Below are 21,749 nucleotides of genomic sequence, written 5' to 3' on the forward strand. Positions count from 1 at the left end.
ATTGAACAGGATGTGCTACACAAATAAGATACTGAAATGTCACATAGGGGTGGGAGCGGGAGGGGGAGGGGGGGGGGGGGGGGGTGCGATTTGGAGTGGGAGTGGGAGCGGGAGCGGGAGTTGGTGGATGGTTAATATATCCAATCTGTCTAACACTTTATTTCCATGTGACGCGTTCATTTCAAGGAATCTCAGAGATGTCGGAAAGACAAGATTTAGTTTCTTTACATTCTTTTCTTAATTACATATTACAGAAACGATACAACTTTGAAAATGTAGAACTAGCGATTCCCACTTCCGTATTCCTCCCTCCTTTCCTCGTTATACCGCGCCACGTTGCCTAAATTGACTTAGGTTCATTACTGTCCATAAAACATTGCGTGTTGATAAATTAATTGGGCGGAACGGATTTTAGCACCTGTTTGAGTGTTTGCGTAATCTTAACAGTCTGGATTAATTGTTTGTTAACGAGACATTTAATCAAGTAAGATAATATGATTAAGGGTGGAGGGGCTGTTTACTCACAAATACAATCATTCAGACAAAAAATCATTTGATTCTTGCGATGTAAACAAATGGTCATCAGGGTCAATACCATTTCGTTAGAGCAGAACACTTTTCTTTTATGTGTGTGTGGATTGAACCGATAGCCCCCCCCCCCCCCCCCCCCGCTACTCACCCCCCCCCCCCCCCCCCCCCCCCCCCCCCCCAAATCACACGGCGTCCATATCACTCCCAACCACATATTTTGGACTGTACACATTGAAATAAAAGAGACGTAAAGGTTTGACGTCGAAGTGATACTACTATAGTAGTAGAAATAACACACTGTTATTTTGAGGGATACATTTTAATATGCTATGGTTAATATAAAAACAACCGACAAAGCCTTTGTTTAGGTTCAGTTGATGACTATGGGCATTGTGTTTCACAAGAATGGCAGTTGTACGGGGAATATTGTTTACCCCAATGTTTATGTGCGATTTCATTCATTTGGCGCATACAGAATGAGCTGATTTCATTCTGTCATATTTCGCGATCAGCTGACTGACAATAGTTAATTTTCGTGGTAAGTGCTTTATTTTTTGCGATAGAATTTATCGATGCATAATTAATGAATTATTTGCATACCTCGAACTGGTCACTGGTGACAGAATTTATCAGACAATCATGTAGGAATGTCTCATATGTTCATTACCGTTCTTTGCATCTGTAGAAAAAATTAAAAATAATATCAGAATTCAGAATTTTTTGGTTGTAGTGCATATGTCTGCATGTAGGCCTATTTGACATTTTACCATCTGTTTTTTCCCCATTCGAAATGTTAATATACGCAGTAATATCAATTGATGTTTGGGATGCGATGATTTCTATGCTTATATAGAGCACAAAAGAAAAAGAAAAGAAGCGCAGACAGTACATTGTAAATTTGTAAAGCATGAATTTTTTGTTGTTGCGTTTAACGTTAATGTTTTTGTATGATATACCTTATAGTTATGTTGTATTCCTAAGACTTTGAAATGCACTTAAATTTAACACATTATTTGATATCCATGATGTCCACGAGTATATATATAGATATATATATATATCATAATTACATTCAAGAGAAAAAAATTCAGTTGCTGCATTTTGTAATAGTGTATTTTCTAATGTGTATCATCCAAAACAACATACTGAATCATTTTGATGAATATCACAGTTGCAAAATGTTATTGTTTTTCATGGTTGTGATACAATTGATCAATACTGAAAAAATGTTATAATACATCATAGAGTGAAGTCATTATATGAAAAATATGCATGACAGAACTTACATACAGACTAGAGCATTGTTGAGATACTCGTTATAAATATGGATGCATTTCTTGTCAATAGTAAGCAATTGTCATAGAATGGTGTTGGGTATCACGGAACAAGTATCACTCAATCTAGCTATGTTACTGCTGAATCAAGCAAGCAATTGACTATTTTAATTAGGATCCAATCAGCTTGACTGTACATCTGGCTTCATTACCCGTGTGCTTCATTTACTGTGTGATATTTGTTATTCTTACTGTACATTTGCCTTAATCCAATTATCTGTATGCTACTTGTTATCTGTTACCTGTTGGTGCCAATGTTAATCTGCTGCTTATCACAACATGTCAAGCATATATACCTCTCATCACTTGGTTGTTGTCACTCCAGCGTGATTATGGTGTAAGAATCTACATCGAAGCGTCGCTAATTGCAATAAGCCAGAAGTTGTTATCCATAAAGTTGTATGTTTTCTTACCTATTACTGCTGTGTTGGAACCTGTCTAGTAACATTTCTTTCTGTCTAGCAAGATCAGCTGATCATAGTTCATACATTATCACATTACATCTACAGAAATGATCAAAAATGACGATTTTGGAATAGTAGGCACAAAGTGTTTTGTCACAGGCTGCATAAATATGGAAGAATGGATCTGTGATCATGATGATAGTTCTTAGTATCGTCCACAATGATGAATCACAAATGAGAATTAGTCAAGTGGAGAGATATAGACAGATTTCCAGTGTTTTCACTTCCACTGCAGACTGACAGCCAAAGTCTGTCGCAGTTTGAGTTGGTCAATGATAGAATAAAAAATCCCAGACAACATTTTATGACAGTTTTACCTGTTCATTTGATTGTTTTTATGAACTGTTATTTAAAAAAACCTGTTAATATATTTTAATGCATTTTACCTGTAGCCTTGTTCACATCTCAACAAAGACAGTTAATAGTAATGGCTCTATCATTGGGTGAGGGTGGATATAAATGTCACATATTGTATTTCATGGCCAACTTCATGACTGAACAGCTTTGCCAAACAATTATGTGAGGTAACATCTAACAATTCCCAGGGCAAATGGTCAATTTCCAAGTCCTGTTTAACTCACCAGACAAGTCTCAGCGGAGAAGTTTCCTTATTGTGGTAGAATACTCCTCTGCCTATTGCCTACCGTAGCCATCGTAATAAGAGCCCAACAGATTTGGAAAATGGACAAATGGGGACACTTATTATAACTGTAAACAAAAGCTTAAAATCGTGGTCTGACATTGAGTGGAATTGAACAAACTTAGTTCAAAGGATGATGAAGCTAAAACTGTTTTGATAATAGATACAAGGCAATTATTTACCGTATTCGACGTAATAAGCGCCCAGGGCGCTCCCAAAATTAGAAATAGGGGGCTCTTATTAGAATATTATTTTGGTGGAAAAAACAGAGTTGAAAGATGAATTTTGTGGTTTATGCTGACGGCCTGACTGTTTATATACGACAGATATATTTTTCCAGAATTTAATTGCCCATAATTAAGGGTGCATATAACACAGGAGTGCGTGTTATACACGAATAAATAAGTCTTGTGTACATTGATCAATAGGAAGGGGTGCTAATTGGGATTGTTCACTTGCCAATATATTAGCAAATATCGCCGTGGGCGCTTATTAGCGGGGCGCTTATTATGTCGAATACGGTATTCTTTCTACACTGCTTTTTAAGAAACCTGTAATATACACAAGAAGATACAGATTGTTATGTTAATGTTAAGTCTTATATGGTAGCACTTATAAATATTACTTACAGATTGGCCTAGAAGTTGTTCAGGTGGCGCTTATAGGAACAGGGCGTTTAATACGGTGAATACGGTATTTCCTGATGCAGTATTTCCTGATGCAGTTTTAAGACCCTTGTTATACATGATAACAAGTGACTTATCAAACAAAGTGGGTTTTGTATGAAGTGAATCTAACTTTGCAAGTTGGTCTGAACTTAACAAGAAATGTGCATACTATTTATGAAAATTATGGAAATGCAATATTTTCAGCAGAGCCACCTGTTTGATATTAGATACCGATCTCTTATGAGAGACCTCTTTTTGTACGTATTGTTTTGTTGTTTGTATACATGGTATAGGAGTGAATTTAGTATGAGAGCTAACATCACAAAGATGTGAACTGGTTGTCTGGAAATAAGGGCTTAGCACCAAGCCGGCCACACCTGGATTGCTACGGCTTATTCTAATATATTGCAGGTGTCAACGTTAGGCATCGATGTTGTTACCATATTTCACCTAAAGTGAGAGCATACCACAGTACAAGACTTCTCCATTTAGGTAACAGTTCAAGAGTTCAGTATAGAATAAAAACTTAAATCCTTGAGTTTTGAGACATCCTTCTCACCCCCACCAAACCGCCAACAACCAACACCACTTCCAATTACCTACCCATTGCGGAAAATGTTAACATTGTCATAGAGATTGATAACAATGTTAATAAAGCTGTTTGCCCGACACTCAAGCTGTTTGTATTACTGTGATGGAGATGCCGTTCATTTGCAGAGTAGAAATGCGATGAATAGACCTGTTATTTATTGACTTTAGCTTAAGAAATCCTGAAACATCGATTTTGCCTGATGGAAAATCTGCAGACCTTTTTAGCCACCCCAACACTAACCCATACCTAAAAAAATAAGACTTTTATCAGACATCCTAATTTTGAACTAGTCCCTAAATCAATAATACACACCTGCCACGGGGAAGATTCGGTGTGGAGTAAAATATATGAAAAGACACATGGACAATGTTAACAGGTGCTTGAAGTTCATTAATTGTTAAAAAGAACTTGTTTGGTCAGAACGTGCCTAGTTGTGTGTTTGCCAAATCATTGATATAATTATGTTATGGAAGTGATCAATACTACAGGCCTGTTTGAGATGAACGGATGTGTTTTTTGTACTTATTGATACTGTTAGATATTACAAGGTGGAACTTCGTATGATTTTTATTGACAATACTTGGTATGGATTTCTTAACAATCAGCTGTGAGTTATGTCTCGCTTTCAACACCATCTGACTTTGAGGTCTGAAATGTTGGTGAAATTGCGCAAGAAGTTCAGATACAGCATATAGTCTGTATTGTGAGAAGACACTAACTTATTTTTGATGTTGCACTTATTAGGATATATATTTACCAGTGCACCTGTTCAAATTCTGGGAAATTGATTTGGGTTGGAAATGTCTTGAAGATTCTTTTCAAAATATGTAATGATATAGAAGAAAGAACATTTCTCTAGCCAGCTATGGCCACTAGCTACTGCTGTCCTTACACGTGTGTAACTGTGATGATTAGAGTTGGGACGAGTCCGAATTTACTACCTGGGTAACCGATCCCCTATTACCTGGCCCTACCCGGGTACCCACTGCAGGTCTCAAGAGCTGGGAACAAAATGTCTGATTGGGAATTGTTTTATCGCAGCCCTGTCCAAAACTATTTAGATACATGTATCAAACGATCAGTACACTGAAGTTGACTGAAGCTTTATCTTTTCTCAGACATTTACAAGTCAAAAGGAATGTCTGCATCGTCAGAAAGAAATGCAAACATTAACCACTGAGCTATAGTGAGTTTTTGTCATCAAACAATATATCACGTGACTAACCACGGGTCCGGATAGTCCTGTGGGTACCCAGGTCCTTCTCAGGGCCCAACCGACCCGAGTACCCGAGTTACCTGTCCCAGCCCTAGTGATATACAGGTATATTTTCTTCGACATCCCTATCACTAAGTCATCATCATGATTCCTGATGCTGTCATACCAATCTCAATACAGCAACTGCTAAACAAACCTCACCTTGAACACTGTTTCAACAGAAGGATTTCCTCACACAATGGAAAAAATCCCTTTCCATGCTCTAGTCCACGAGCAAACGTTCCACCTCTACTTTGTTTTTGACCGCACAGATGATCCATGGGTTCTGTTGTCGGGTTATGATTATTTATAGTATATTTTTACCGGTTGTGCAAATGATTGTGGGTACAATTTTGACTTTTAATACCAGAGCTCCAGATAAGCTTTTGGTGTTGTGGGTATTTTACCCATGCATTTTAAAATCATTGGCGATCAGTAATTCTATCTGGGTATTCAAATTTCGGTTACCCACTAGTTTTTACACATGTGGGTATTTAAGTTAAATATTTAAAAACACTATTCATCTAGTCCCTGCAAACTGGTGTCATGTGGGTTCGAGAGCTTTATAGGACTCAAAAATACCACGATACTTCCACAAGAAAGTGTGATGGCATATTGTCATGATGTAACTGTCATCGTGGAGTTTGGCAAGGTTGACGGAATGCCCGTTTATAATTTCAAAATAAGTTGCTGATTTGCTAATCGAATACGCAGGGTTACTTCACAATATTTTGATGATACGCACAAGTTTTATTTTTGTAGCGTATCTGTAATGTTCGTTGCGTATTTGATACGCTTGGATTTTATTTTACTGCATATTTCTGCATTTCTAATGCGTATTTTACGCAGATACGCAGCTTATCTGGAGCTCTGAATACACAATCCTTGTTGCAATGAAGGAAATGCTAACCGAATGAGTAATTCCACATACAGTGAAATCCTTCTAATCTGGATAGTACTGATCATTGTGAAATTGTGGATTAACAAAATTAACAAATCATGGGTCCACAGTAGTTAATCTTTTGATATAAATAGAGCTCCGCAACAATAATTGGCTTCAAAAGCAGAGCTTCTGGACCAACAGCGTTTGTCATAACAATGTGTCACTGTATACGACTAATGGCCATGTGTTTGCAGTGTTCGAAATAAAACGTAAAAGTCAACAGGTCCTTGTCATTATCATAGCCCTAATGTTAAAAGTTAAAGAATTACAGGTCCCTGATTCAAATATAGAGGCAAAGCTCAAGAACCCCAAGTCACCCCCACCCCCTTTCTTTTGAACACGGGTAAGTATTCAGCTTGGTGTTTGTGGTATATTATGATCCCCCAACCAGACATATGGATGGAGGGGGCATGGTTGGCCCATTCGTCTAAGGTGTTGCAATTTGCTGTGCAGAGTTGCGTCCCTTGGGCACGCCAGATACCTATGATTGTGGGTTCGAATCCTGGTTCGCCCTGATTATGTTTCTAGGTTTGTCAGCACCATACCCGTGCTCGTGGGTTTCACCGAAGTGGTAAACGTCTGAGATTTGCATCACTTGGGGCTTTTCTCCCACATTAAGCTGACACGCCGTGATATAACTGGAATACTGTTAACATCGTTGTTAATCCCAACTCACTCACTCACATGTGGATGGCAGTCTGACTAATAATACTGCAGTGTGTGTCTGTATTCTATGTCTGTGTAATACACAGGACATGGCTGTTATTTAATATGATTAACATGAGGAATGCACTTATTATGCATGCTGTTTCTGCTGACCGCCTATTCATGCATTGAATAACATGTCTGTCTCACGTTAATAGCCAAATGTTATGTTGCTTTTTGTTGCAATATATATTTCTGGCATTAGCAGTGATAGCACATGCTACTAGTACGTATCAGACAGACTCAAATTTATTCCGTAATAAAGGCCATCGGCCCACTCTACAATAGTATTTCAAAGGTAATATCCTGCATACAAGGCTGTTTATGTTAAACCAGTGTTTATACTTATTTCTCATTGCAAATTGTTTTGCTACATCTAGTCCAGTATTTTATATATTATTATTATTATTATATCAGTTGATCTCATGAGGTGGATAAATTGTTCAGTTGGTAGATAACGTGTATATTGCTTTCTTAGATGTGTGTTGTGTTCACATATCATCACATGTTATTCATCTTCTGCGAACTTCTTGTTTTTCTTCATATAAATTCACAGTATCTCTAATGATAAGGAATGTTATTATCTTCCATTCTCAACATATCATCTAAACTTGGTACACCTAATTTTTGATAAATACCACTTAATACATTGAGGGATATTTGTTGTTAGACGTGATTCAGTGTGGAGAAGTGATTTATGATGTTGAAAGTAGTTGTACTTTAAGGAACTTTCCAAGGATGAATGACCATCTTGACATTATTTGTCAGAGAGCCTTTGATAAAATTCACATGAAAAATGTTCAGCATCTCCCATATTCTGCTGTACTGAGACTGTACTGGATCCTGAGTGAAATATATTAACATACATGTATTCTCAAAAAGCTCCCGTGTATCTTCTACCATCATCAAGAGATTTAAACATTGAAGCCTGTATGCCTGATATTGAAGTCTATTATTTTTGAGGTTAAGTAATTTAGTCCAGTTTTATTGCTCTTGTCCATGTTGATCACATGTAGAGGGAGTCTGCCACACTCTCTAAGAACCATGCTATTAGGAGTATTCTTATTAAGTCTTTAGGGGCAGTCAGGTAGCCTAGTGGTTAAAGAGTTCGCTTGACACACCAAAGACATGGGTTCAATTCCCAACATGGGTACAATGTGTGAAGCCCATTTCTGGTGTCCCCTACCGTGATATTGCTGGAATATTGCTAAAAGCGGCATAAATCATACTCACTATTGAGTCTTTAGAGATCTTTTGCAGAATAAAGTCTCTTTTCTTTCTATTCTTTCTATTTCCAAATTTCAGCACCTTAACACTGGTACTATCGTATTGTCAAATAGGATACTTTCATGTGATAAACATCCAAGTTTCTTTTGATAAGTATGGATGTTGATTGCATTGAAACTGCAGCAGGTTTTACTCCATGATAATGTAGAGGTGAAAACAATCCTTATATATCTGTAGAAGTGTACTTCTAATTGTGTGTCTGTACATGTTCATTTGTCATAGATCCTTAAAGGCCCGCCTCTTCTTAAGGCAAATATTTTGTTCATATTTAAATTCACTTGCATTCCTGTTGAATCACACACATACACAGCACATGTGTAGATTGAGTCCGATGACTTATACCAATACACACCAAGGAGGGCCAGAACCAGCTGTTGAGGTTCGATTGGCTATTGAGGTTCTGTCATCTGGGATCTAATATAAGAGCAGCATGTCTTCAGAGGATATCTGTATTCAAGGTTTGGAGAGTGCGAATATTGCATTTTAGTGGACCTTATCCATATCGCTTAACATTCCTCACAAGATGTCATCACATGTGGAGGATTTCACCGACAAATCTGTAGATTAGGTAGACTTGACACTCGTCTGGTCTCAAGAGCCTAGAGTGTGGGAATGTTGACATTGTCCTGGTACCTCTGATGTCAATAGCAACTAGCATGGCTAACAGGGGAAATAGATTTCGGAAGCATAACATGTTTGTATATTTGATTCCATCTTAAGGAGTATGTTAGTTAAAACAAAGCTAGTTTGCAGCCAGGCACTGTAACAAGTGTTGGTGAAAGAACATAGATTTGGTCTTCATTATTGTCTGGCTTTGAAGCAAAATGCAGGGTTTAATAAATGGTTTGTTACAATTTAAATGTTTTTGTAAACATGTAATTTGGTAGATGATGAGAAAATTTAACAATTTTCCAATCATATTAATAAGATTAATTATGTATTACTGTTTACATGCTATTTTGAAATTTCATGTTAAGAAGGATCATAAGAGCAAATAATAAACAATTGCATAGATTAGTGGTAATTATTCCACGTATATATATTTTATTAAATTATGTTTTTCTCTTATGTACATTTTCTTGTTTTAGAATGCAAATGTAAATAATGATAGTCAAACTGTAAATTAGATTGCTATATGTCATGAAGGTAGATAATGTGAAAAGTTAACAATTCCTTAAATATTGAGAAGGGCACCAGTCATCTAAGGCGCTGGAGATCGCTGTGCAGAGTTTCGTAACTTGGGCACACCAGAAACCTTGGATCGTGGATTTGAATCCCGGTTCGCCCTAGTTATGTTTCTTGGTTTGTCAGTACCATACCCGTGCTCATGGGTTTCACCAAGGTGGTAAACGTCTGAGACTTGCATCGCTTCTGGCTTTCCTACCACGTTGAGCTGACATGCTGGGATATAACTGGAATACTGTTCAAAATGGCGTTAAATCCAACTCACTCACTCACTCAACTACTGGAATTTGTTTCTACATTTTTGTCTTCACATTGTATGGCAGCCATCGCCCTGGGAACTTCATAGAGTGGAAACCACATGCATATACAGCCTAGATTATTTCTTTATCGGTGGAATTCTGTGATGCTGATAGATTAGTGGACTTGTTTTCAAGTCTCGGTTCAGGCTCATCTTACCATATGTGTCTCAAGCAGCATCAATAATAACTTAAAGTAAGCATTTTTTCACTTCCTTACCTGTCAACTTAAAAAATCAATACTGTTGGAACTATCATATTTCCAAATATAACCATGTACTTTCATGCCTTGACATGTTTACCAGCTAAACATAGCCTCAAGGCTAAAAAATATTCACATGTTGAACTCTCCTGATTGAAGTTGGAGTTATTTTATTTCCGCTTTACTCAATAGTGATGGTACATACTGAGCATGTTCTTTACTGGGGGGACGTGTGTCATTTACTGGGGAGACGTGTGTCCCAGTGAACTTAATAAAGGCACTACAATGAGCAGTGCAGTGTTACATCCCCCGGCTGTGTTAGTATCTGCTGATTATGAGTTTGAGTCCAAGATTTGCTTCTGATTATGGTCCGAGGTATCACAGGACCCTACTTGTGGTCATGGGTTTCGCCTTTGCAGTAAGTCCATACTTTGTTTTTTCTTGCTTTACTTTGGATCCTCCGACTCTAACCTCCCACATTAAACCATTTTTATTTTTTTATACCAGCCGACCTGTAGTGGAGCAGAAAACTAAAACAAAAATTGAACTGCTCTCTGACCCTCAACATGAACATTGTGAGAATTTATGTGAAATACCAAACTAAATCCCCCTGTTTATAAAATGGACTTGTCTGGTCTGATTGTATTCAGGGAGTCATCATTATTATTTATTTACAGTTTTGATATGTCCTTATTTATAATGTCTTTAGACCTAGGAGGTGGATTTTCAACTTTAGCTTGCTTTGATGATGATGATGATGATGATGATGATGATGATGATGAAAGTTGTTGGTGATGATGACATTGCCGAGGTCTGATTGTATTCAGGGAGTCATCATTATTTAGATATGGGTAAACATTTTTAAACCTTGTTCATAATGTTGATATTGCCTATAAGGAATAAACATGCCCCTCATGATCTATTCTCCCTGCTGTGACTTATTGTAAAATAAACAGCGTCCACAAGTCATTTATTATTAAGTTGGTTGGTTGGTTGGTTGGTTGGTAGTTTAATGCCGCACGCAGCAATATTCCAGCTATATGACGGCGGTCTGTAAATAATCGAGTCTGGACCAGACAATCCAGTGATTAATATCATGAGCATCGATCCACACATTTGGGATCGATGACATGTATCAACCAAGTCAGCCTGACCACCCAATCCCGTTAGTCGCCTTTTACGACAAGCATAGTCGCCTTTTACGGCAAGTATGGGTTGCTGAAGACCTATTCTACCCCGGAATCTTCACGGGTCTTATTATTAAGTAACACAAGGCCTATTCAATGTTTATGGACATGGTAATGTTTATTTCATTATGGGATGAAAAATAATTTCCCCAGAAATAAACACATTTGCCAATTTATTTTAAAGACTGTGAATAACTGATGGAACTTTCGCACCTAGCACAGCCTTTTATAGAAAAATGTCTTTGACAAAAACACTCATTAAAGATCCAGTGATCTGGCCCAGTGTGTTGTAAAACAGTGGTATATTTCTCCCTGTGATCATTTCTTTTTTTATGACTAATAATAAGACTTGATATTCAACATGTCATGGAATTAATTGCAAAGTGTTGTCTTGGTTTCTTCCAGAAATACCATCTTGGAAAGGGTTAATCAGTGACAAAGGTGTTAAAGATTAAGCAAGTATTGCAATCACCAAGTCACCAAACCATCAACCTTGTGTGTTTCCTTTTCTGCTATTTTCAACGTCCCATTGATAAAAAGTGTGGGACGCTAGTATTTAGGGTGGCTTGGCCTCATCTTATTTACAGTTTTGATATGTCCTTATTTATAATGTATTTAGACCTAGGAGGTGGATTTTCATCTTAAGCTTGCTTTGATGATGATGATGATGATGATGATGATGATGAAAGTTGTTGGTGATGATGATGTGAGTTTGATGTGAGTGCGGCGATAAACAACAAACAAACAAACAAACAAACATCTAGGGGGATTATCCACTGGCAACAGCTGTTGTTACCACTCACCCTACATCCTATAATTGGCTTTGTGAAATTATATGTTCCCATACACTTTTTGAAACATTGAAAAAAAAATGTTAAAAAGGGTATGCCTCAAATAAACACTGGATCCAAGGTCCTTCTGAAAGAAATTAACAACCAACACTTGTTCAAAGATTTACAGTGGATCAGGGCTGCGTGTTTCCCCACTGTCAGTCATAGGTCTTAGATGAAAATTCCTGGGTAACAGTTTTCTCAGACTGTCCAGTTTGATTGAAGTGTGACATAGTTGAAGCAATGTTTAAAGTATTAATTCTTTGGACACAGAACAAACAGTTCAGTAAAGTGAATATAGATAATAGCAAAGCAGGATCATCCTGACACTAAGCGGAGAGGTCAGTGAATTGGATATACGCTGCTTTAAGATGCCAGAATGTCTGAGAGTTAGAAGGGTGCTTCTAGGTCTAGTCACTCAGGTGTTAATACGCCTCAGTGAAGATGTTGTGAAAACAATATACAGCCTCAAAGTAAGGCCATGATGAAATACCTTATATCACTGTGTATAAGGTGGGTTTTTCGTACCTCGAATTAGAGGGCTTTCAAGGGGGGTCTTCTTATACACAGGGTGAAAGAGTTGTGATGTTTTTTCCCCCCAACACAAAGCCATTACTGTGAGCACGTAACACCAGAAATACCATGTCAACAAATCTGTACTGAAGTACGCAAACTAATCATGTAAGTACACTGTCTGGTTATGAAAACAGTTAATTATATATCTGGACTTACCTTTGTAATCTATTGTCATTTTTAGATTTGTCCCTTTAATTCTTTCGCTCTCAAACAGCTCAGGTTACCCGTCTCACATTGCTTTATTCCATCCAAGGACCTACAGTCCGGTTAAAAGTTTGTTTCCTCATTCACCATATTAAGTGTACAGATGGAATAAGATTGCTACCTTATTTACCCTATCAAGTAAACAGATGGAAGAAGATTGTTACCTTATTCATCCTATTAAGTGTACAGATGGAAGAAGATTGTTACCTTATTCACCCTATTAAGTGTACAGATGGAAGAAGATTGTTACCTTATTCACCCTATTAAGTGTACAGATGGAAGGAGATTGTTACCTTATTCACCCTATTAAGCGTACAAATGGAATAAGATTGTTACCTTATTCACCCTATTAAGTGTACAGATGGAAGAAGATTGTTACCTTATTCATCCTATTAAGTGTACAGATGGAAGAAGATTGTTACCTTATTCACCCTATTAAGTGTACAGATGGAAGAAGATTGTTACTTTATTCATCCTATTAAGTGTACAGATGGAAGAGGATTGTTACCTTATTCACCCTATTAAGTGTACAGATGGAAGAGGATTGTTACCTTATTCACCCTATTAAGTGTACAGATGGAAGAAGATTGTTACTTTATTCATCCTATTAAGTGTACAGATGGAATAAGATTGTTACCTTATTCACCCTATTAAGTGTACAGATGGAAGAGGATTGTTACCTTATTCATCCTATTAAGTGTACAGATGGAAGAAGATTGTTACCTTATTCATCCTATTAAGTGTACAGATGGAAGAAGATTGTTACCTTATTCACCCTATTAAGTGTACAGATGGAAGAAGATTGTTACTTTATTCATCCTATTAAGTGTACAGATGGAAGAGGATTGTTACCTTATTCACCCTATTAAGTGTACAGATGGAAGAGGATTGTTACCTTATTCACCCTATTAAGTGTACAGATGGAAGAAGATTGTTACTTTATTCATCCTATTAAGTGTACAGATGGAATAAGATTGTTACCTTATTCACCCTATTAAGTGTACAGATGGAAGAGGATTGTTACCTTATTCACCCTATTAAGTGTACAGATGGAAGAGGATTGTTACCTTATTCACCCTATTAAGTGTACAGATGGAAGAAGATTGTTACCTTATTCACCCTATTAAGTGTACAGATTAAAGTTGATTGTTACCTTATTCACCCTATTAAGTGCCCTGCTCCAATGATGAAATTCTAATAATTATTTTCATCCAATGTCATTTTCCTGTAGCAAAAAGCAATATTTGTGGAGCCAATACATTTTAGAAGGGGACATATATGCAAGTGAAATAGCCTATTACTAGTCAAAACAACAAAGCATGTTATTTCAAGGAGCATGAGCCAAGTTTTGGAGAAAAAATTCTCGAGGATAGAAATTATGAGTATTTGAAATAATTATACTCAAGCGTTTTGATGTGAGATAGCAAAGAGGCGAATTTAAGATAGATAATGGGGCATTGTGACTGTAAGCATTATCAGATGGCTAGGGGAGAAAGGAATTTAAACTTGTGAACTCCTAACTGAGAGTTCTAAGTTAGAGATTCATATATTTTTTATAAGCCCAGTGTTGTTTTAATAGTGTCTTATTTGTTAAAGATATTGTTACACTCTATCAAATTCATTCTGTCAATTCAGAAGATGGTCAATTTCATGACAAGAGCATCAATTTGTGTCCGGCATGTGTAAACAATGAGAAATGAGTTCATTTATAACATTTATTGACAGTAGCATATTTCTGCCAATCCCAGGAGTAGCAGGAGCTTAAAATACCTTGTCTTGCTCGGTAATTACCAATAAATTGAAACCAAGAAACTGTTACATTGATTTTATGTCATCATCAAGTATACATCAAAGTACAATAACTTCACAATTCAGTTTAGTTTTGAGTGGAATTCTTGTTCAGTTTCTGGTTGTTGACAGTGTATTGGGATATATTTTAGTCTTGAAGCTATTTTAGGAACAAGATGTGTTTTGAATAACCAATTAGGTCGTCTTCTCTGCTGAAAATGTCAGTTTGAAAAATGGAAATTGCTGTAACAAGCAGGTCAGTGTATGTTTGGCTGCTATTTATTGTAGGCTTTGCATTCCCTAGAGGAAATTTCTGTGGGATCCCAGTGGGATTCCCAGTGGGATAATTGTTAGGAGTGAGTTGGGTTTAATTCTACCTTGAACATCATGTCACTTATAGCAGCTTATATACTTACTCAAAGACAGTTAAGTATCACCTGATTCTTTCATATTACTACAGTTAATCTGTCAGGGTTAAGGACCCTGATTCTTTCAAATTACTACAGTTAATCTGTCAGGGTTAAGGACCACCTGATTCTTTCAAATTACTACAGTTAATCTGTCAGGGTTAAGGACCACCTGATTCTTTCATATTACTACAGTTAATCTGTCAGGGTTAAGGACCACCTGATTCTTTCATATTACTACAGTTAATCTGTCAGGGTTAAGGACCACCGGATTCTTTCATATTACTACAGTTAATCTGTCAGGGTTAATGACCACTTGATTCTTTCATATTACTACAGTTAATCTGTCATGGTTAAGGACCACCTGATTCTTTCATATTACTACAGTTAATCTGTCAAGGTCTAAAGGACCACCCAGTTCCTTCATGTTACTTATTAAATTAGTTAATCATGTCATGGTTAAGGGTCACCTGATCCTTTCATATTACTATGCTTAATCTTTCATGGCATGACAGATTAAATATAGTGATATGAAAGAATAAGATGATCCTTAACTTTTGTGTGTAGTATAGTTTAAGTAAATCCTGTGTTGATGGACATGTATGACTTTGTTGAAAACAGCACGCCTAGGTGTGTCTTGACAGATAAGGATCATAATCAGGACAAATCAGGGATTTGAACTATTGACCAGAGGATGTTGGCAACTTTGCACAGAAAACTGTGGTGCCTTATGTGTTTGCTGGGCAGCCATTGCCTTCTGATTGTGAGGAAGGATATTCATTTGGAAAATGCGGCCACACAGAGAAATATTAGAGCTATATGACAGAAGCCTATAAATATCAAAGTTTGGCCCAGACAAAACAGTGATTGATATTATGAGTAATGTCTCATGCTGTTGGGGCATATGACAGCTGTGTTAGAAATTGGCGCTAGTCCTGTAGTGCTTGACATAGTGCCCAATAGTTAAGGTATCTTACGGACCCTTTTAAGAATTTTGCTATATGTTATCATTATGTTAGTTTCTTACACTGTGACAACTCACTCAGTCACTCACAGTCTCACTCTCTTCCTCCCTCCCTCACTCACTCACTCATTCTCTGCCGTACTCACTCATTCATTCTCTGCCTCACTCACTCTCTGCCTCACTCTCTTCCTCCCTCCCTCCTTCCCTCCCCCACTCATTCTCTGCCTCACTCACTCACTCACTCATTCTCTGCCTCACTCACTCACTGCCTTACTCACTGCCTCCCTCTCTTCCTCCCTCCCTCCCTCCTTCCCTCCCTCACTCATTCTCTGCCTCACTCACTCACTCATTCTCTGCCTCACTCACTCACTGCCTTACTCACTGCCTCCCTCTCTTCCTCCCTCCCTCCCTCCCTCCCTCACTCACTCATTCTCTGCCTCACTCACTCACTCACTCATTATCATGATGGAATAATGAGTAGAGAATGACAGAAAACACACTCAGCAATATTCACGTTATGGAATGTGGGACACATTTTATTCCATTTCAGAACTGCATGAAATTATTCTTTAAATATGTTAAATAATTAGGGTAATTTATTTACATATTTTTGTGCAGACTGGTCCTAGGCATAAATTGGTACATATTAAATATATAATGTCTCATTTTTTCATGAAAACTAAAACCAACCTCCAATCTTCTCTTTGATACTTTTGCAAGCTAAATTAACACAAGCCTTACATTTGTTAAATCAAATATGAAATTATTCAAAAAATTAAATAACTTTGAGATGAGTAGCTGTGAAGCATTTCACCTTCTGACAGGTAGTGATGAAACTGTTTCACGTGTAGGTCCTTGTCAAAGCGGTTTGAAACTGCCATTAACTTTACACCTCCTTTACATTGTTGGAATGTGGGGTCAACAAGGTACACCACGGACCTATAAGACTATGGGTACACCTTTCCCTCCTATTCCTTTTCTTTTATGTCCAAACCCAATTTTCCAAAGGCTAAGCAGGTTTTATTGTAAGTTCGAAATGGTTTATATAATAAAGTTCACAGGGAGGGCATGGCCGGTCTCTCTGAACAGGTGCCCTGAGGCCGTATGACAGCTGATCCAAGCTCCGTACACACGTAGGAGTGTGGTGAGCTTCAAGAAATCCAACTTACTTTGTTTTCAAGTGTGTGTCTTCCTTTGTTAGCAGCAGGAAATGTATGGTCTTGTCGTGTGGTGTCATGAGCAACATGTTGGCCGAGCTGATATATATGGTGTTGCTGTATACACAGTAATTAGATGGTGCTTGACTGTCATACGTCATTTGATGTTTATTGTGTCAGATGTATGGAGTTTCATACTGTGTGTACAGTGATAGAACTTGTCTAGGACAGTTTGAGGTAAGTTATTCAGCATATTAGTTTGGATAGATTTAGATGTGGGTGTGTTGTGAGTATTTTGCCATTGCTGTGTTGTTTCTTTTTAGCAGTGACTTATGATGTGTCATTTTAATGATTGCCTGAGACATATAGTATCTTTGGACTAGTATAATTCCCATCATGGTAGAGACATTGGTACAGTTCCCATCATGGCAGAGACATTGGTACAGTTCCCATCATGGCAGAGACTTTGGTACAGTTCCCATCATGGTACATACCTTGGTACAGTTCCCATCATGGTACAGTTCCCATCATGGTACAGTTCCCATCATGGTACATACCTTGGTACAGTTCCCATCATGGTACAGTTCCCATCATGGTAGAGACCTTGGTACAGTTCCCATCATGGCAGAGACATTGGTACAGTTCCCATCATGGTGGAGACATTGGTACAGTTCCCATCATGGTACATACCTTGGTACAGTTCCCATCATGGCAGAGACATTGGTACAGTTCCCATCATGGCAGAGACATTGGTACAGTTCCCATCATGGCAGAGACTTTGGTACAGTTCCCATCATGGTACATACCTTGGTACAGTTCCCATCATGGTACAGTTCCCATCATGGTAGAGACCTTGGTACAGTTCCCATCATGGTAGAGACCTTGGTACAGTTCCCATCATGGTGGAGACATTGGTACAGTTCCCATCATGGCAGAGACATTGGTACAGTTCCCATCACGGTAGAGATATTGGTACAGTTCCCATCATGGTGGAGACATTGGTACAGTTTCCAACATGGCAGAGACATTGGTACAGTTCCTATCATGGTAGAGACCTTGGTACAGTTCCCATCATGGTGGAGACATTGGTACAGTTCCCATCATGGTGGAGACATTGGTACAGTTCCCATCATGGTAGAGACATTAGTACAGTTCCCATCACGGTAGAGATCTTGGTACAGTTCCCATCATGGTAGAGACATTGGTACAGTTCCCATCATGGCAGAGACTTTGGTACAGTTCCCATCATGGTACATACCTTGGTACAGTTCCCATCATGGTACAGTTCCCATCATGGTACAGTTCCCATCATGGTAGAGACCTTGGTACAGTTCCCATCATGGTAGAGACCTTGGTACAGTTCCCATCATGGTAGAGACATTGATACAGTTCCCATCACGGTAGAGATATTGGTACAGTTCCCATCATGGCAGAGACATTGGTACAGTTCCCATCACGGTAGAGATATTGGTACAGTTCCCATCATGGTGGAGACATTGGTACAGTTCCCATCACGGTAGAGATATTGGTACAGTTCCCATCATGGCAGAGACATTGGTACAGTTCCCATCATGGTAGAGACCTTGGTACAGTTCCCATCATGGTAGAGACATTGGTACAGTTCCCATCACGGTAGAGATATTGGTACAGTTCCCATCATGGCAGAGACATTGGTACAGTTCCCATCACGGTAGAGACATTGGTACAGTTCCCATCACGGTAGAGATATTGGTACAGTTCCCATCATGGCAGAGACATTGGTACAGTTTCCAACATGGCAGAGACATTGGTACAGTTCCCATCATGGTAGAGACCTTGGTACAGTTCCCATCATGGTGGAGACATTGGTACAGTTCCGATCATGGTGGAGGCATTGGTACAGTTCCCATCATGGTAGAGACATTAGTACAGTTCCCATCACGGTAGAGATCTTGGTACAGTTCCCATCATGGTGGAGACATTGGTACAGTTCCCATCATGGTAGAGACATTGGTACAGTTCCCATCATGGTAGAGATCTTGGTACAGTTCCCATCATGGTAGAGACATTGGTACAGTTCCCATCATGGTAGAGTGAGTGAGTGAATACGGTATTACGCTGCTTTTAGCAATATTCCAGCAATATGACGTCGGGGGAAACCAGAAATGGGCTTCACACATTGTACCCATGCCGGGAATCGAACCCGGGTCTTCGGCGTGATGTGCGAACGCTTTAACCACTAGGCTACCTGACCGCCCTCATCATGGTAGAGATCTTGGTACAGTTCCCATCATGGTGGAGACATTGGTACAGTTCCCATCATGGTAGAGATCTTGGTACAGTTCCGATCATGATACATACCTTGGTACAGTTCCCATCAAGGCAGAGACCTTAGTAGGTTCTGATCATGGTACATACCTTGGTACAGTTCCCATCATGGTAGAGACCTTGGTACAGTTCCCATCATGGCAGAGACCTTGGTACAGTTCCCATCATGGTAGAGATCTTGGTACGGTTCCCATCATGGTAGAGACATTAGTACAGTTCCCATCATGGTACAGTTCCCATCATGGTATAGACTTTGGTACAGTTCCCATCATGGCAGAGACTTTGGTACAGTTCCCATCATGGTACAGTTCCCATCATGGTACATACCTTGGTACAGTTCCCATCATGGCAGAGACCTTGGTACAGTTCCGATCATGGTACATACCTTGGTACAGTTCCCATCATGGTAGAGACCTTGGTACAGTTCCCATCATGGCAGAGACCTTGGTACAGTTCCCATCATGGTAGAGATCTTGGTACAGTTCCCATCATGGTAGAGACATTAGTACAGTTCCCATCATGGTACAGTTCCCATCATGGTATAGACTTTGGTACAGTTCCCATCATGGCAGAGACTTTGGTACAGTTCCCATCATGGTACAGTTCCCATCATGGTACATACCTTGGTACAGTTCCCATCATGGCAGAGACCTTGGTACAGTTCCGATCATGGTACATACCTTGGTACAGTTCCCATCATGGTAAAGACCTTGGTACAGTTCCCAACATGGTAGAGACATTGGTACAGTTCCCTTCATGGTACATACCTTGGTACAGTTCCCATCATGGTAGAGACCTTGGAACAGTTCCCATCATGGTAGAGACATTGGTACAGTTCCCTTCATGGTAGAGATCTTGGTACAGTTCCCATCATGGTGGAGACATTGGTACAGTTCCCATCATGGTAGAGATCTTGGTACAGTTCCCATCATGGTAGAGACCTTGGTACAGTTCCCATCATGGCAGAGACCTTGGTACAGTTCCGATCATGGTACATACCTTGGTACAGTTCCCATCACGGCAGAGACCTTGGTACAGTTCCGATCATGGTACATACCTTGGTACAGTTCCCATCATGGTAGAGACCTTGGTACAGTTCCCATCATGGCAGAGACCTTGGTACAGTTCCCATCATGGTAGAGATCTTGGTACAGTTCCCATCATGGTAGAGACATTGGTACAGTTCCCATCATGGTACAGTTCCCATCATGGTACATACCTTGGTACAGTTCCCATCATGGCAGAGACCTTGGTACAGTTCCCATCATGGTACATACCTTGGTACAGTTCCCATCATGGTAAAGACCTTGGTACAGTTCCCATCATGGTCGAGACATTGGTACAGTTCCCATCATGGTAGAGACATTGGTACAGTTCCCTTCATGGTACATACCTTGGTACAGTTCCCATCATGGTTGAGACATTAGTACAGTTACCATCATGGTACAGTTCCCATCAAGGTAGAGACATTGGTACAGTTCCCATCATGGTTGAGGCATTGGTACACTCCCATCATGGTACAGTTCCCATCATGGTACAGTTCCCATCATGGTACAGTTCCCATCATGGTACAGTTCCCATCATGGTAGAGACTTTGGTACAGTTCCCATTATGGTAGAGACCTTGGTACAGTTCCCATCAAGGTAGAGACACTGGTACAGTTCCAATCATGGTTGAGACATTAGTACAGTTCCCATCATGGTTGAGACATTAGTACAGTTTCAATCATGGTACAGTTCCCATCATGGTAGAGACATTGGTACAGTTCCCATCATGGTACAGTTCCCATCATGGTTGAGACCTTGGTACAGTTCCCATCATGGTAGAGACATTGGTACAGTTCCCATTATGGTATAGACTTTGGTACAGTTCCCATCATGTTTGAGACTTTGGTACAGTTCCCATCATGGTTGAGACCTTGGTACAGTTCCCATCATGGTAGAGACTTTGGTACAGTTCCCATCATGGTACGACCTTGGTACAGTTCCCATCAAGGTGGAGACATTGGTACAGTTCCCATCATGGTACATACCTTGGTACAGTTCCCATCATAGTACATACCTTGGTACAGTTCCCATCATAGTACATGCCTTGGTACAGTTCCCATCATAGTACATACCTTGGTACAGTTCCCATCATAGTACATACCTTGGTACAGTTCCCATCATAGTACATACCTTGGTACAGTTCCCATCATGGTACATACCTTGGTACAGTTCCCATCATA

The 21,749-nt window shown here is 39.1% G+C and overlaps 1 protein-coding gene across 2 annotated transcripts in view; it reads left to right on the forward strand.

The window, feature by feature from the left end:
- The first annotated feature begins 966 nt into the window (after positions 1-966).
- The window catches only part of LOC124141224 (rho-related BTB domain-containing protein 1-like), a 95,482-nt gene continuing 74,699 nt past the window's right edge, over positions 967-21,749 (forward strand). The window contains exon 1 of one of the 2 annotated variants that reach the window (XM_046509162.2): positions 967-1,069. The gene's annotated coding sequence lies outside the window, so the exon portion shown is untranslated. Of the gene's footprint in view, positions 1,070-17,354; positions 17,453-21,749 lie in introns of those variants that run through there. The other variant, XM_048393326.1, reaches the window with a different exon arrangement.

This window comes from Haliotis rufescens, unplaced genomic scaffold, assembly GCF_023055435.1.
Source record: "Haliotis rufescens isolate VD_foot unplaced genomic scaffold, xgHalRufe1.0.p SCAF_12, whole genome shotgun sequence".
NCBI lineage: Eukaryota > Metazoa > Mollusca > Gastropoda > Lepetellida > Haliotidae > Haliotis > Haliotis rufescens.